Source organism: Lepus europaeus, unplaced genomic scaffold (assembly GCF_033115175.1).
Source record: "Lepus europaeus isolate LE1 unplaced genomic scaffold, mLepTim1.pri SCAFFOLD_3_1, whole genome shotgun sequence".
Taxonomy (NCBI): domain Eukaryota; kingdom Metazoa; phylum Chordata; class Mammalia; order Lagomorpha; family Leporidae; genus Lepus; species Lepus europaeus.
In genome coordinates this window covers 15157826-15174414 of record NW_026909276.1, presented here as the reverse complement: position 1 = coordinate 15174414, position 16589 = coordinate 15157826, and the positions used below count along the sequence as shown (strand labels likewise).

The 16589-nt window shown below is 43.2% G+C and overlaps 1 pseudogene; it reads left to right on the top strand.

Annotated features, from left to right (window-relative positions):
• The first annotated feature begins 1361 nt into the window (after positions 1 to 1361).
• On the top strand, positions 1362 to 2267 carry LOC133755315 (calcium release-activated calcium channel protein 1-like; annotated as a pseudogene).
• Positions 2268 to 16589: the final 14322 nt, after the last annotated feature.

Below are 16589 nucleotides of genomic sequence, written 5' to 3'. Positions count from 1 at the left end.
CTACCACCTATGTGTGTGTATCATCTTTCCTTTCACTCTGCCTTTCAACAAAATAAATAAATCTCTAAAATATCTCCCTTCAGGATCAAGATTCTGGGGGATATTACACTTTAGGAGGAAATGGATTGATTGTTGTTCAGAGTACTCAAAGCAGCTTCTTTATATCCCAGTTTTTTCTCTGTCCACACTGACATTTTTATAGCACTTATGACAGCATCAGTGTGAGTTTTCATTCATTTTCTCATATCTAGTGTGTGACCTATTAAAAAGCAGCATTCCTGATTATGTGTCTTTTGCTGCTCCATCCCAAATACTTAGAATAGTGTCTAATGCCTGACATGTGAAGATCATTTGTTGAATGAACAAACTGAACTATTTACTAAATGTTAATGAAGCTCATGTATAATCAGTCCATTTATAAAATAAAGCCTAGACGACTATGAAATGTTTATATTGTATATAAAATATATATGAATTTGCAATCTGCCTTTGAACTCGGCCATAAGCATCAGCATCCTGGTCTCCTTAATTTGTTGTGGGCAGTAAGAAGACTTCTTTCTGCTCTGTTTAAAGATCCCCATGGTTCTCAATGTTCAGAGAGCTTTTTTACTGGTGACCTTCCATGTCCACCTGGTTTCTCTTTGTACCAAGCCTGGACTTGAGGATTGTGATTGTGGCTATGGATCCCAGGTCAAAACTCAAAATGTACCCACTGAAATATTTTCTGATTTCCTTTTGGATTTTCTCTTCAAGCCAATGGCTGTTTGACACAGTGTAGATTGACATCCACATATGTGTGACTTTTCCCATTTTTCTGGAGTTGATTTTTATTTTTATTCTATTAGAGTTATGAAAGACAATGATATGAATCCAATTTTCTAAAAATTGTTGATGCATATTTTCTGAATTAACTGATGATCCCACCTGGAGAATTTTTGACAGCTGTTGAGAACACATGTTCTGCTGCTGTCAGGTAGAATGCTCTCTGTGTAACTGTTAGGAAAAGTTGATTTACAATGTTGTTCAAATCTACCACTCTTGAAAGTGAAGTATTGATATGCTACGTTTGTTCTATTGCTGTTTATCCCTTCAGAGTTCTCAACATTTGCTTATATTTTCTAGTGTTCTGAGGTTGGGTATACATGTTGTTCAACCTGGAAAAGTACACAGAGGAACACTCAAGAATATCAATAATAATATGGGAACAAAATAAGAAATTCAAAAAACACATAGAACAATGAAGAAGAATCAATAAATTTTCAAGATGTAGAAAATGGTGAATAAGGGCCGGGCCCTCGTGGGGGGCGGGGGCCACTGCCTTCCAGGCTCCCGAGCCGGCCCACGCCTTTGCAGCGTGCTCCATGCATCCGGAGCCCGCCTGCCCCAGAGCAGCAACAATCCCGAGCTTCCCCTCAGCAGCGGCAGTACCACTAGCGGCAGCTGCCGGAACCGCCGCAGTGGGGATGGGGAGTCCCCAGGGTCCCCACCGCCGCTGCTGCCAGCAGTCAGCTACCCGGACTTGATCGGCCAGGGTTACTCCGAGGTGATGAGCCTCAACGAACACTCGATGCAGGCGCTGTCCTGGCGTAAGCTCTACTTGAGCAGTGCCAAGCTCAAAGCCTCCAGCCGGACCTCGGCTCTGCTGTCTGGCTTAGCCATGGTGGCCATGGTGGAGGTGCAGCTGGACACTGAGCACGACTATCCACCGGGGCTGCTCATCACCTTCAGTGCCTGCACCACGGTGCTGGTGGCCATGCACCTGTTTGCACTCATGATCAGCACCTGCATCCTGCCCAACATCGAGGCTGTCAGCAACGTCGACAACCTCAACTCCGTCAAGGAGTCGCTCCACGAGCGCATGCATCGCCACATCGAGCTGGCCTGGGCCTTGTCCACCATCATCAGCACACTGCTTTTCCTGGCCGAGGTCGTGCTGCTCTGCTGGGTCAAGTTCTTGCCCCTCAAGAAGCAGCCGGGGGCAGCCAAGCCCTACCAGCAAGCCCCCAGCTGGTGGTGCGGCCTCCAACAACAGCAGCGAGAGTGGCATCACCCTGGGCCAGGCAGCAGCCATTGCATCCACCACCATCATGGTGCCCTTTGGCCTGGTCTTCATCATCTTTGCTGTCCACTTTTACCACTCACTGGTCAGCCACAAGACAGACTGACAGTTCCAGGAACTCAGTGAGCTGGCTGAGTTTGCCCACCTGCAGGACCGGATGGACCACAGAGGGGACCACTCCCTGATGCCCAGCAGCCACTATGCCTAAGCCCTTGTGGTCCAGAGCCCTTCCCCATGACCTTGTCCTGCCAAAGCCTCAAGGACAGCCTGTGCAGGGAGCTGGGCTTCATCGAGGGGCAGAGTGTGGAGGGAATAGGCTTTTTGTAAAGGAGATTACTGCACTTTGAAACTTTCCTCCAAGTCAGAGTAAGCACTTCCTGTTCTTGCAGCTCCAGGTCAACCTCCTGGTTAGGAGGTGGTGGGGGCCCGGGTGGGGACAGACACCCTCTTTGTCCCTTCTCCTCCCCCATGCCAGTGCCTCCTGGATGCTTCCTGTCCTTTCCGTCTTGACTTTCCTCCCTGTTGTGCAGTGAGCGTGTGCAAGTGTGGACACATAAATATACTCACAAGGGAAAAAAGAAATGGTGAATTAAAAAAAAACAAATAGAAAACTTCTACTCCAAAGAAACACAATAGAAAAAACATTTTGTTTTGTAGAAATGGGATTGGACTTGCATGATCCTCAAACTCTGATGCTTTTCCCTGGCAAAAATCCATGTCTTCTACTGAGAGCATCATCCCAGGATTTCTTCAGGGAGTGATCCATCCCACCTGTCAGTGCAAGTAGTAAGTGAGGTTAGAACTAGCTCCTGCTGCAGGGGCAAGGGTCATGCTTGTTCTTCCTGCTGTGGCATTGTTGGTGCATGAGGAGTTGGGGCTCAAGTGTGCACATTTTATGAGGGAATGCACAGGCCCCAGGATTTAGCCCTGGCTGTGGACACACTGTCTCTCTGTTCAGCACAAGGCACACCTGCTTCCACTTAGTGTAAGATGCCCAGGGGTGACCAAATTATGTCTCCCTCAAACACAGCCAGGAGGGAGGAAACCCAGGCCACACCCACCTTGAACATGGCTTCTGCACTCTGTCGTCAGTGTCTTCAGTGAGAGAGGATGGCATCTGATTCCTATTTCAAAAAAAAATGACATAGCAACTCAGCAAAATGGAATCAGGAATGTTATTGTTATGAAAATGGGCAAATATAAGATACTGTACAAAATTAGTAAGTATTAACTGCACTTCTGAGAAAACATAACATATTAACTTTTATGAGATGTGTATTTGGCTACTTCTTTTCACATCAACTTTTTTTTTAAGATCTGTGTTGTTTATTTGAAAGGCAGAGTTAGAGAAAGACAGGTAGAGAGAGAGATCTTCATCTGCTGGTTCACTCCCCAAATGTCCACAATGGGCTGAACTGAGCCAATCTGAATCCAGGAGCCAGGAGTTTCTTCCAGGTCCCCCATGTGGGTGCAGGGGCCCAAGTATTTGGACTATCTTCCTCTGCTTTCCCAGGCATATTAGCAGAGAGTTGGATGGGAAGTGGAGCCCCCAGGACTTGAACCAGCACCCTTGTTGGATGCTGACATTACAGGCCAGGGCTTTAACCTGTTGTGCCACAGGTCTAGCCCCTATTTGACCACTTTTAAAATGTACTGTAATTGTAGTCCTGACAAAAAAAATATAGCTGATGAATTTTATCATCTTAAGCATTTCTAAGGTATGGTTGAGTAGTGTTGAATACATGCACATTGCTGTGTGACCAATATTCAGAACTGTTTTTCCTTATGAAACTGAAACTCTCTACACATTGAATGAATGTTTTTACAATTCCACCACCACCAACTCCCAGTAACTGCCATTCTTCTTGCCATTGCTCAGGCTACAGAGTCTTTAGGAGGTATGGTGATATTTCAGGGTCACATAACTGAGAGGGTAGAGGGAACCCTCTTGGAACTCAGATTGCCTCTGCAAAGCTGGGCCCTGATTGTACCCAGGCACTCCCTGGGGTTTTCAGATTGGGCTATGTGGCATACATGTGTGTGATTATGGACATGGCCTGAGGCAGATGGAGGATGAGACTTTGGAGAGGTCTTTTCTGCTGAGGAATCCCATGAAAGAGGATCCCAAGAAATGAAATCAATTTCTTGATGAAAGTCTACAATAGAACCTCGAACTCAGGGTGTCTAAGCTTTCTTTGCTGAAGCCCCACTGGGAAAAGCCATCTGTTCTGCTGCTCTGTCCTGACTTTCCAGGGGCCCAGCCTCAAGAAACCCTGGATGTGAATACTTTATAACCGAGATATTGGCTCAGCTCTTGCTATTGATACCTCGGGCATTTGGGCAGGAAGGATCCCATAGTGACATGGGTTGTCCCTAAGAAGGAAACTCTAGGCAAGGTCACCACTCTAATCCCACTTGAGCATTGCAACACTACTTCCCCTTTTGTGGGTATTTTTGGGAGCCTCATGTAGGCTGTCCTGTCCCATCTAGGAACAATTTATTGGAAGAGTTAAAATCTGGGTCAGCCTGTTAGATCTACACTCTAGGTCATGGCAGGCAGAATGGGAAGAGAAATGTTGTGCTGGCACTCATCTTTTATGTGAATCCTAAGCTAGAGAAATGTTCAGACAGAAATCTGTGCTTGACCTTGTTAACAGAAAGTTACCTGGAACAGAAACTATTGATAGCCAGATGGGGTTATGATACCTCCAGACCTGGCTTTAGAACCACTGCAGGAAGTTGAAAATGTACTTAACAGAGTCATACACTTCTCCCTGGGTGATGGGCAATTTCACCACATTGACAATGAAGCCCAATGCTGATTCACCTTGAGTGCAAGTGGAGAGGGATCTTCATAATCATGGTCTGGTAATGGCTAATACTACCTCCTGCTCCTGTTCTTTAAAAACAAACAAACAAAAAACCCCCAGGTGCATAATCTGATGACAATATAAAGATTTTCAGCTACATGTACAGTGTCAGTGGTAATGTAAAATGATGCAACCACCACAGAAAATGGTAGAATGTTCTTCATTACATTGAAAATAAAATTTTTATATGATCTGATAATCTCAGTTCTGATTATATATCTAAAGGTATTGAAAGTTCAATATAAATAAAGTATTAGCACTGTTTGCCACAGCATAATTCACTGTAGCCAAGACTTGTAGTGTGGCCTGCACTCACAGTGGAAAGTTATCCAGGCACAGAGAAAAGAAAATCCTGTGACATGGATGAACAGTAAGGTTATTTTTCTAAGTGAAATTAACCACAAACATCAGTCTCAAAGGACAAATACTCTAAGATTCCAACATATGAAGTATTTAAAGTAGTCAGAGAGGCCAGTGCTGTAGTGCAGTGGTTTAAAGCCACACCTGCAGTGTTGGCAATGTCATATGGGTGCCTCTTCGAATCCTGGCTACTCCACTTCTGACCCAGCTCTCTGTTATGGCCTGGGAAAGCAGTAGAAGATGGCCCAAGTCCTTGGGCCCCTGCACCTGTGTGGGAGATCTGGGAGAACCTTGTGGCTCCTGGCTTCAGACTGGCTCAGCTCTGGTCATTGTGGTCATTTGGGGAGTGAACCAGTGGATGGAAGATCGCTCTCTGGCTCTACCTATCTCTGTAACTCTGTCTTTCAATTAAGTAAATCTTTTTTTAAAAAGTAGAATATGAGAGGCCAGTGCTGTGGCTCAGTGGGTTAACGCCCTGGCCTGAAGTGCCAGCATCCCATTCAGGTGCCAGTTCTAGTCCTGGCTGCTCCTCTTTTTTTTTTTTTTTTTGATAGGTAGAGTGGACAGTGAGAGAGAGAGGGAGACAGAGAGAAAGGTCTTCCTTTTTTCTGTTGGTTCATCCCCCAGTGGCCACTGCGGCCAGTGTGCTGTGGCCGGCGCACCACACCGATCTGAAGCCAGGAGCCAGGTGCTTCTCCTGGTCTCCCATGTGGCTGCAGGGACCAAGCACTTGGTCCATCCTCCACTGCACACTAGGGCCACAGCAGAGAGCAGGACTGGAAGAGGAGCAACCAGGGACAGAATCTGGTGCTCTGACTGGGACTAGAATCCAGTGTGCCAGTGCTACAGGCAGAGGATTAGCCTATTGAGCCACGGTGCCAGCCATCAGCTGCTCCTCTTTTGATGCAATTCTCTGATATGGCCTGGGAAAGCAGTAGAAGATGGCACAAGTCCTTGTGCCCCTGCACCCATGTGGGAGGCATGGAGGAAGCTCCTGGCTTTTGGCTTTGAACTGGCGCAGTCCTGGTCATTGCAACCATTTGGGGGGTGAACCCTCAGATGGAAGAACTCTCTCTCTCTCTGCCTCTCTTCTCTCTGTGTAACTCTGACTTTCAAATAAAATAAATAAATCTTTAAAAAAATAGAATACAAGAAGCATAAAATAGAAGGGTAGTTATGAATGGTAGGAAGGGTATGGTATTCAGTAGAAATAGAATTTTTAGATGAAAAAAATCTTAGAAATCTTTTTGTTGTTGCTGCTGCTAAGTGAAATGGACACTATGAGAGACAATGACAGGATCAGCCCTTGTCTAGACTGTTGAGGAACAACTTACTATTTTATTCCTTTTAGTATTTTTGTTGTTGTGGTTGTTGTTGTTGTTGCTCTGTTTGTTCTACATAAGACCACTGGTTGAACTCTGTAATCAATGCACAATCATTCTTAGGCATTTAAAATTAACAGAAAAGTGATCTATGTTAAACATAGGAGTGGGAATAAGAGATGGAGGAGATATATAGGTTGGCACATGCTCACTCGGACTTACCTCCAATGGTGGAACTAGAAATGTGCCAGGGGATTTCAAATCAATCTTACCAAGGAGGCAGGTACCAATGCCAGCGCACTTGGTAAAGTGATAAGTATAAATACACAACCGATCAAAAAGATAGGGTATGTGTCAAAGAGATTTCACAAATAAGACCAGTGTAAGCAAACAATGAAGGGTAGAATTAAAAGGGAGAGAATGATCCTGCAGGGGAAGCAGGACACACAGCAGACTCATAGAATGGCAAACGCCCAAAACAGCACTCCTGCCTCAGAATCAACCCTTGGGACATTCGGATCTGGCTAAAAGGTCCATGAGAGTCTCACAGGCATGGAAAGCCATGACACAGTGGCAAAAAACAATCTAAATGAAAGACCCTGGTGAACAAGACCCCAGCAGAAGGAACAGGCCATCAAGGAGAGAGGCACCTTTCTCTGAAGGGAGGAAGGAACCTCCACTGTGACACGGCCTTGACTAAACAAGTTCAGAGTCGGTGAACTCAAGGAACTTTCATAGCCTAGACAGCTCATAGCAAGAGTCTCGGGTGATTAATGACGTCATAAATAAGAGTGCCAGTTGTTAAATCAACAACAGGAGTCACTGGGTACATGCTTCCCACGTAGGATCTCTGTCCTTAATGTGTTTTACTATGAAACTTAAAAACACTACTAGTTGAACAATACCCTATACCTCATGTGGTTGTGTGAATGCAGCCTGTTGAAATCCTTGCTTAGTATATATACTAAGTTGATCTTCAGTATATGAAGGTAATTGAAAATGAAACTCGATAAAGGGTGGGATGGGAGAGGGAGAGGGGAGGGCCACGGGAGGGAGGGAGGTTGGGGGGGAAGCCACAACAATACAAAAGTTGCACTTTGTAAATTCACATTTATGAAATAAAAAATTTAAAAAAAAAGAAATCTGGTGTGTGTGTATGTAGACACATGTATATGTCACTTACCTTAGAGTGACAGCTGCCCTTGTGAGATACAGTACTCAAGCCCTCTTCTACCTGACCCTGGATAAGAAAAGGGCTCCCCCATTGGTCTTTGGTCACTCTTCAGGTGCTTGTGAATAAGTCTGGTGGCAGGCTGTTCCCAAATGCATGGAGATTCATGATTAGAGTCATCTAGGAATGTTGGGAAAGACTGCAATGGCATATCTCTTTTCTCTCCCCAGCTTTGTCTCCTTAGTTACCACCCTGTATTTAGGTGACAATGCAGGAAGATACACCAGTCTCTGTTGAATTTATGACAATGCAATTGCAATTGAATCCTATGAATGGATCTTCCTTTATAAGAAAATGGGCAGCCTCCCATCTTGGCCTGAGACTTCTAAATGCATCCAACATTAGTTCCAGTTTTATTTTATTTTTTAAGATTTATTGATTTATTTGGAAGTCAGAGTTACACAGAGAGGAGAGGCAGAGAGAGAGAGGTCTTCCATCTGATGGTTCACCCCTCAATTGGCTGCAATGGCTGGAATTGTGCCGATATGAAGCCAGGAGCCAGGAGCTTTTTCCAGGTCTCCCACGCAGGTACAGGGACCCAAGGACTTGTGCCATCTTCTACTGCTTTCCCAGGCCATAGCAGAGAGCTGGATCAGAAGTGGAGCAGCCAGGTCTTGAACTGGCACCCATATGGAATGCCAGTGTTTCAGGCCGGGCATTAACCCCCTATGCCACAGTGCCAGTTGCTCCAATTTTATTTTGGTAGGACTCTTGTCCAGGTATAGCAGGCCAGAGAATAATGAATAATGTCTTTCCGGCTGGTGCCATGGCTCATTAGACTAATCCTCCATCTGCGGCACTGGCACCTCAGGTTCTAGTCTCAGTTGGGGTACCAGATTCTGTCCCAGTTGCTCCTCTTCCAGTCCAGCTCTCTGCTGTGGCCCAGGAGGGCAGTGGAGGATGGCCCAAGTGCTTGGCCCCTGCACCTGCATGGGAGACCAGGAGGAAGCACCTGGCTCCTGGCTTCAGATGGGCACAGCACAGTGGCCGTAGCGGCCATTTGGGGGATGAGCCAATGGAAGGAAGACCTTTCTCTCTGTCTCTCTCACTGTCTATAACTCTCTCTCTCTCTCTCTCTCTCTCTCTCCCTCACTTTCTAAATCTGTCTGGCAAAAAATAAAATAAAATAAAATAAAATAAAATAAAATAAAATAAAATAATTAATAAAATAATATATTTTCCAACATTTACATTAACATTTCTTTCTCCATGAAGGATTTTCCTACAGAGAAGCAACATGAAAGACTTGATTTTTCTCTTCTATTTGATGGAGTTGCTAAGGGAATAATTCTCTCATTAACCATTGGAGTGATTGCAGTGAATTTAAGTGAGTGGTGAACACAGGAGATGGAGCTAAGTGAAGGCAGAAGTTCACATTGCAGTGGGGAGACAGACACTTCTGCAGTGAGCTCAATCAGTGTTAGAGGTACATGGAGAAGTTGAGCAGCATTGAGTGAGGGATAAATGAGAGGGTTGGATAGAAGAGCAAGAGGGAGTTATTCATTTGTGGTCACCATTTTATACTTAAAAATATTTTCTGGGATACATTAGAACATTTGGATAAATTCTTTTTTTCCTCTTTCAACATTTTGTTTATTTATTTTCAGTTTGTATTCAATGCTAATCAATTCCATAAAAAGATGAGTTACTATGAATCAAAGCACAATTACAAAACACATATATAATCCAAAATAGAAGGACAGTATTTAGATATGAAGCAAAGTCACGTTCATTCACACACACACAGTGGACTCAGATCTGGCCAACCTGGTTGTTCCCAGGCTGGTTTGTAAAGATGGTAAAATGTGACTGTGGAGAATAAGATTTCTGCCAAAGCACTCTTGGAGAAGACATTTTCTTCCTAGTACACAGCGTGTGGCTTCAGGGACTAAGTACAGTTTATGGCCCACTAACAAGAAGAGCATTGAGCCTTGTGGGAATGTTGGCTTCCCAAAGACATGCAGCTGCTTCCCTAGATATGCTTATCTAATATGTCTTCCTAAACATGTTTCAGAGAAACCTTAGAGTTAGATGAGCACATGCATGAGCTGTACAATATATGGTTCTAATCCTTATCAGTAAAGAAAACACACCGGTTTAGTCTGGCAGCACTTTTCAGAGGAACAGTTCCCATGTCCTGTCTCTCCTTTCACTTGCACACCCCAACATCTGGTGCCTGAACAAGGACCCTTGGCACAACATGCAAGGGGTGGCTCACCACACCTGGCAAGGGTACAGAAACATTGCTCATCTCTTCAAGATCCTGGTGAGTCATTAAGATGTGGAATTCCCTGTACCCAGTGCAGTGGAAACATAAAGCTGGGCTGCTTTATCTCCTTTAGAAAGAGGGACACTCTTTTTTTTTTTGGACAGGTAGAGTTATAGACTCTGTGTGTGTGTGAGAGAGAGAGAGAGAGAGAGAGAGAGAGAGAGAGAAAGAGAGAAATATCTTCCTTCCATTGGTTCACTCCTCAAATGGCCATCACGGCCAGTGCCACACCAATCCATAGCCAGGAGCCAGGTGTTTCTTCTGGGCCTCCCATGCAGGTGCAGGGGCCCAAGCACTTGGGCCATCCTCCACTTCCCTCCTGGGCCACAGAAGAGAGCTGGACTGGAAGAGGAACAACTGGGACTAGAACCCGGTACTCATATGGGATATCAGCACCACAGGTGGAGGATTAGCCAAGTAAGCCACAGTGCTGGCCCCATGAGGGGCACTCTTTACCAAAAAGTAATTGGATGCTTGCTGTAAAAAAATTAATAGTTGCTATCCTTGGTACCCTGATGAAGGCACTTTAAAAGTAACTGATTGTTGGTTGGCACTGTGGTGTAATGGGTAAAGCCACCACCTGCAGTGCTGGCATCCCATATGGGCACTGGTTGAAGTCCTGGTTGCTCCACTTCCTATTCAGTTCTCTGCTGTGATCTCTATGGCAGTAAGAAGATGGCCCAAGTCCTTGGGCCTCTGCACCCATGTGGGAGACCTGGAAGAAGTTCCTAGCCTCTGGCTTCAAATCAGCACAGCTCAGGCCATTGTGGCCAACTGGGGAGTGAACCAGTGGATGGAAGACTTTTTTCTCTTTCTCTCACCTCTCCTTCTCTCTGTGTAACTCTGACTTTGAAATAAATAAATAAATCTAAAAAAAGTGAGAGAAAGTTGGTCAAAAATAATATCAGGAGCCTTGAGCTCCTATTCTGTTTTTGCACATGTGATATATCTGCTGGGATGCCATTATTAAGGTTACAATTCCCTTGGCCACTGTCCTCAGCCAGGAAGGTCAGTCAATGGGCTTGTCCCCACTGCCTCACAGAGACCTCTGCACTTTCAGCATCTACTGTTGTGGTGGTGATATCTGAGTCCCCTTCAGGTGTGTCAGCAGTGCTAGGTAGGCTTCAGCAAGGCAAGGAGCAAGGGGAATCACCAGGGTTAACTGTTTGCCCTGTAGCTTGATATGAAAATACAGCACCCTGGCATGAACATCTTCCTTATAATGTTTACAGAGGGCTAAAAGAGGGCTTAATGGAGTACAAGATACAGAGTTCTTAGACAGTGGGCATACTGAAGGGAATTGGAGAAGGATGTGAGATGGTGCCATGGAACTGGAAAATTTTAATTAAAATCTTGGTTACTCCAGCCCAGTATACTGTTTGGGCTCAGGAATAGAAACTGGGCTTCTGTACAAGCCATAGATTAACTAAATAACAATGTCCCTACCAATTTTGAGCAGTTGCTAAGAGAGGGAGTGTATTCAAATCTTGGTCGACAAGTTGCTTATCCTTGAACGAAGGCTTATGTAAAAATTTCTAATATTAATTAAAAGCATGGAAAAAGATTCTTGATGTTAAAGACTATCCACTTTTTTTCTACAGTCCATCAGGGGCTGACTGAGGGCTATATGTCCTTTGTGGATAGGCTAGAAAAAGCTATTCGACATCAGGGAGATAATCAGGAAGTGGCAAAATATTACTAAAACAAATGGCTTATGAAAATGCAAATCAGGATTAAAAAATGTTTTAAAAGCTGTTGTCTCCAAAACCTGAAACTACGATGGCAGAAATGATTAAATTCCTTCAAACAGTACAGACTGAGACTTACAAAACTAATTTACTGGCTGCTGCCCTTAAACATCCTGATAAAATAAAATACTTTGGCTGTGGGAAGCAAGGTCATTTTATTATTTCTTTTTCTTTTATTTTTTAAAAAAGATTTATTTATTTACTTGAAAGGCAGAGTTACAGAGAGGCAGAGGCACAGAGAGAGAGGGCGAGAGGACTTCCATTGGCTGGTTCACTCCCTAGATGGCTGCAATGGCTACAGCTGTGCTGATCCAAATCCAGGAGCCAGGAGTTTTTTCTGAGTCTCTGAAGTGGGTGAAGGGGCCCAAGGAATTGGGCCATCCTCTACTGCTTTTCCAGGCCGTAGCAGAGAGCTGGATTGGAAGTGAGGCAGCTGACACTTGAACCAGCACCCTTATGGGATGCTGGCACTCCAGGCAGCAGCTTTAACTGTTATGATACAGCACCAGCCCCATCAAAGTCATTTTAAAAGAAACTTTCTGTCATTGCCAAAATCAGTTACTCAACCTTCAAAAAAGTGTCCAGGGTCTGGAGCTGTGGAATAGAGATCAGCTCTCTGCTGATCATTTTAAGAGTAGTTAATTTTGTACTGATGGTCCTCTTCCCCACGTAATGCTGTATAATTGGTCAGACCTGGTTAATGCCACTCTTAGGAACATTGGTTATTATCCTCACCCTGTCTTTTACGACCTTGTCTAAATATGATCAGAGTCGGCAAACTTGGAAGGCTTCCATAGCCTTGGCAACTCATGACGACTGCCTAGGGTGGTTACTGGTGCCATAAACTAGAGTATCAATTTGTTGGGTCAACAACAGGAGCCACTGTGCACTTGCTCCTCATGTGGGATCTCTGTCCTTAATGTGCTATACATTGTGATTTAATGCTATAACTAGTATTCAAACAGTATGTTTCACTTTGTGTTTCTATGTGGGTGCAAACTGTTGAAATCTTTACTTAATATATACTAAAATGATCTTCTGTATATAAGGAGAATTGAAAATGAATCTTGATGTGAATGGAAGGGGATAGGGAGCGGGAGAGGGGAGGGTTGCGGGTGGGAGGGAAGTTTTGGGAGGGGGAAGCCATTGTAATCCATAAGCTGTACATTGGAAATTTATATTCATTAAATAAAAGTTTTTAAAAAAGAGTAATTTTGAAATTATTTCAAACTTACAGAAATACCATGAGTGAGTCCCATTCATTGAGAATGCCAGTTATTATCCTTTTAGCACTTTTGCCCCTGATCCAAGATGTTTCTGCTAAGTATAGGGTGGTCCCATGATAAAAAGCATATGAACCCCAATTTAGGGAACCAAAATAAATTCCTCACTATAACCCAATCCACAGAACTATTACATTTTTTCCAACTATGTTAAAATATCTTTTCTCCCATTGTGAGTCAATGTTATTTTTCTAGAATTCTCCTTGACACTTTTCTAATATGAAAACTCTTAATAAGTATCAAGAGCAGAGATGACTCAAGCTGGGTCTATCCAGTGTTCCTTTCTGAGAAAATGTGCACCCTGTATTCTCATCAGAAGCTCCCTGGTCTGCTGCTGGGCTCTCCTCAGTCTTCCATCCATTCCATGATGCATGCTATCAACTTGGTATTTAGTGAATTTCTGCCAGATTGATTCACATGCAACCTTTTAAGGATTTATTTATTTATTTTGAAGGCAGAATGACAATGAGAGAGGGAACTATATCTATATCTACATCTATATCTTTTAAAATGATTTATTTATTTATTTGAAAGTCAGTTACACAAAGCGAGAAAGAAAGGCAGAGAGAGAGAGAGAGAGAGAGAGAGAGACAGGTCTTCCATCTGCTGATTCACTCCTGAATTGGCTACAACAGTCAGAGCTGTATCAATCCAAAGCCAGAAGCCAGGAGTTTCTTCCAGGTCTCCCATGCAGGTGCAGAGGTCCAAGCACTTGGGCCATCTTCTGCTGTTTTCCCAGGCCATGACAGAGAGCTGGATCTCGATATCTCTCTCATCTCTATCTCTCTCATCTCTATCTCTATCTCTATCTCTATCTCTATCATCTCTATCATCTCTCTCTCTCTCTCTTTCTCTCTCTCTCTTTTCTATCTCTATATATCTATGCTGGTTCTACAAGCATAAGTTCTTTGTCAAGCTGAAGCTAGGATGAACGACTGTTTCCTGGTCTTCTACATGGGTGGCAGGGACCAAGGACTTGGGCCATGTTCTGAAGCCTTCCCAGGTGCATTCACAATATGCCGGATCAAAAGCAGAGAAGCTGGGACTTGAAGCAGCACAACAGCACTCTCAGGTGGAATGCTGGTGTGGCAGGCAGTGGCAAAACTTGCTGCACGACAGCATTTGCATATACTGTGCTATATACAAATTTTTATTTCTTTTTGGAATGTGTGGACTTTTATTAAAAATATTCTAATATTATGACAGTATCCTATTTTCTATCAAATTTTCATCCAGTACCTTTGATATTCATTATTTTTAATTATCAGCACTTTATGAAATGCTGGTGTTTTAATTCCCAATATTGTTTCTTCATTTATATTTTGATCTAGCATCAAAGCTAAGGGCTCACTCTTCTGTCTTAGTTATTGTGTCATTATGTACTATATCATTATGCGTTCATAGATTCTTATCTTGTTAAAGGTATTATAGTCTGAAATTAGTTGTTCTGATGCTGAAGTTATTCCAGATCCTAGTGGAATCCTCTTCAACACACCAAATTAGGGTCCCAACATGTACAGTTGGTGTAAGTGCCATCCTAGGATAAAATATTCACTAATTCTTATCCCCTTTCCCTGAACTGCATTTCCCTTAAAACTGCCATTTCTTTCTTCAAATCTTGTTATTATTAATGAAGATTTACAATTCAACTGTATCCTTCAATGTTTTCTCTGAAGATGTTCTTTAGTACTTAATTAAAAGGCCATTTTACAAACCAAAATCTCATCAAGTCACACTCCTCTTTCAATTGTGTGGATGGTTTCCCACTGACCTTTGAACAGGGACCATAGGACTTACTGTGGTCTTTAAAAAGACAATGCTATGGGTAGTACTCTATTAGGTCTTGTCTACCAGCTGTCTGCTCGCTATTCTCTTCTTACATGCTAGGACTCAGAAGGCTCCCAGTTGTACCACAAACTTTACAAATTTCCTCTCAACCCATCCAAAATTACTAAAAGTTCCAAATGTGAGGCTAAACTGTTTTTTTTAATAAAAAAGATTTTATCATTTCATTTGAGAGGTAGAGTTACAGACACAGGGAGAAACAGAGAAAGATCTATCCACTGGTTTACTTCTAAATAGCCACAACAGATTGAGCTGGGTCAATCTGAAGCCAGGAGCTAGAAGCCTGGGGCTTCACTCTTCTCCCCCACATGGATACAGGAGCCCAGGCATTTGGGCCATCTTTGACTGCTTTCCCAGACCAAAGCAGAGAGCTGTATTGGAAGAACAGCTGGAACTTGAACTGGCACTACAGGCAGAGGCTTAGCCCACTATGCCACAGTGCTAGACCCTAAGTTTTTTTAAAATAAGATTTACAGTATTTTAAAGGCAGAGATAGAGAGAGAAGGTTGCAGGGAGAGATAGAGATCTTCCATCTGCTAGTTCATTCCCCAAATAGATGCAGTAACAGGGAGATGGGTCATAATGGAGCAGCTGGGACTCAATCCAGTGCTTACATGAGATGCTGCATTATAGGTAGTGGCTCCATGTGTCAGCTACTTCATTTCTTCTTTCAAAGGAGTTCTCATCTCTAAGTGATTCAGAAAGATGTACCAAAGGACCTTTGAGGTGGTTATGATAAATTATCTCTTTTAAACTTTAACTTCCACAGAGAACACACAGAGAATTCCACAGTTTATAACTAAATTATAAACCAACACAACCTCATTCCTTGAGAGTGGCCTAACTCAGAGGAAATGTGTAATGAATACTAATCTCTGGGTAAGAAGAAATGATCATGTCCATAAAGAAGATTGCAGTATAGCTCAGCTGAACAGACAAAGGATAACATGATACTGTTAGTCAATAGCAACACAAAAATGTAATAAGTGATTATTTAAGATGCCTGATATTAAAATAATGCGCTCAGAGAATTTCATCATGACAGCCTCCATTTTGGACTACACCATCAACACTATAAGTTTCTATATCACTAGCAGCAATGTGGGTCATGAAATATTGTTGCTGAGAGAGAGAAGACAAGAAGCAACTTTTAGCATCAGTGACTGGCACATTAGCAAGACAGAACTTCTGCAAGTAATTGAAATCCATAACTAACAGGTTTATTCAAAACTTCATTTTCTGTAACTGTGAAAGTGAAATTAAGAGAAGAGATTTGGGACAGAATTCTTAAAGATACGTGAAAGAAGGTTATTGAGTGGTACGTAACTTGGCAAACCCGCAGCAGTAGGTTTTATATAAAGAACAGATCACCCATAAACAGCTCACTCACACCATCAGAGTGCCCAATCTTGGTTTCCTTCTCTTCAGCTTCATCTTCATTATCAGTAATTTTATTCATGTTTTAGAATTTAGTTCAAATTGAAGGTATAATCAGAGGATATCACTACTCCTAATCTAGGTAACACTAGTGAGCAAAAATGCAGTGGCTTCAATGGAAAAGGCTCCCACCTTTCAGTGTTATGCCAAACTTATTAAAGAACA